The sequence below is a fragment of the Corvus brachyrhynchos genome, unplaced genomic scaffold, assembly GCF_000691975.1.
Source record: "Corvus brachyrhynchos isolate BGI_N302 unplaced genomic scaffold, ASM69197v1 scaffold424, whole genome shotgun sequence".
Taxonomy (NCBI): Eukaryota; Metazoa; Chordata; class Aves; order Passeriformes; family Corvidae; genus Corvus; species Corvus brachyrhynchos.
In genome coordinates, this window is record NW_008237953.1 from 1,524,469 (window position 1) to 1,526,233 (window position 1,765).

Sequence of the window (1,765 nt, forward strand, 5' to 3'; positions counted from 1 at the left end):
TACTCTCTCAGCTGCAAAAGCGTTGCAAGTTCTGCTCTCATGAAGGAAAGCGTTTTGCCTGTAGTAGAGAAGCTGAAGCTAAGCCGGCGAGTAAAATGAGCAGCCTGCCTGTAGCTGAGAAGTGAGCGCTGAACTGAATGATTGACTGCCCCTCAGAAAAAGGCACCACCACTGTCCCTGGAGGGCTTTATCGCTATTAATACTGGCATTAAAGAATTACATTCTCTACTCCTGAGGGTAAACTCCTAAACAGAATATAAACATATCATTGCACCTGGCTTTCCCAAATACCACGTAAAGCATTTTGCTTTCTATACTTTCACAAAGGGCAAGCTCTGTTTAAACTGTCCTATTGCTTGTGCTTGGTAAACAGTTTCATTTGGGAAAGACCTTCAGAGGAATTTTAACTCATTATATTTAAACTATATCCTAAAAGTGTGTGGTTTTGGTTTGGAGTTTGGTTTGAGTTTTTTGTTTGTTGCTTTGTAGTTTTTTTGCAAAAGAGGCTGAATTACTGTATGCTAACTCTAGAGACATTATTTCTGAAGTGTGAGAAATTTAACTGCCTGTTAGCAAACTCATGACATTGAGGGTAAAAGCTGTGTTAAAGGACCACATTGATGGCCCCATCACTGCTGCTTCTGCAGTGCTTACACTGTATGAACTGTTTTGTTTTGGCAGAAATTACTGCGACAACACACAACAAAATGATGTGCCTTGTGAGTGCGAGGTGTATAAAAAGCAGACTTGGCATTTGTATATTCAGGCCAGTGGTCCAAACTTTGTCTTCCTACTTCATGTGAACTATCTAGCAGCTGCTATATACCAAAGGGATCTTCCATCCAAAGTGATACTGGTGTCTGTGGGTTAGACACTAGGTAGAATGTTGCCGAGTGTCCCTCTTGCATGTTGCAAGAGACTATAGAATTTTCTGCAAATTGCCATGTAGAACTGTTTGGTTTCAAGAATAACTGTGGGATAGAGATGAAATGTGAATTAAGCTCCCAAAGCTTCTGAACTTTTGTTGCTTATTTAAATCAACTTCTTCAGCCCTCGAAGGATGCTCTTATTCATCTACAGAAGTAAGAGTAAAATGTGTTCTGGTTTCATGCTACCTAAGCTAGACTATGTTAGGTGTTACAATATGTATTTCAGCTCAGCCAAAACAACTAAAAATAAAAAAAATTGAAAGGTGATTAATGCAGGTTTTTGTTACATTCTTTTAAAAATAGCAAATCAGCATGATTAAGAAAAAAAAGCCTATTTCTAAATTGCTATATTAAGTAGAAAGCTTCAAGTGAAGTTAATAATCTGTTATGCAGCTGGTCTTCCACTTCTCCATGTCAACTTTTATTTGAATGAAAATGCATGGAGGAACTGTATTAAATATTATGTGAATCATAACCTGCCTTCTAGCTCTCCTAAATCATCCTTTAAATTCTAAATTCTGTTTCCCAAGTTTAGTGCAACTATAGAGTCACTTGTCCAGAAGCTGGATTTCTTTGCTATATAGTTCCTTGAGTTAATATTATCCTTCTAACTAAATTAATATGAGCATAGAAATGTTCCTTGTGCTGCATCCCATCTCTAAAGAATATCCCATGAGATGGTCCTTGACTCTGCAGCTAGACAAAATTTCATGCTTAAAAATAGGACAGATTTCTCATAAAATCTTGGCAAGGACTTTCAATGTAATGATGTTCTTTAGGATTAGCTCTAAGATCCCCGGGGCTTTGAATCAGGAAGAATTATTATTCTGGTAATG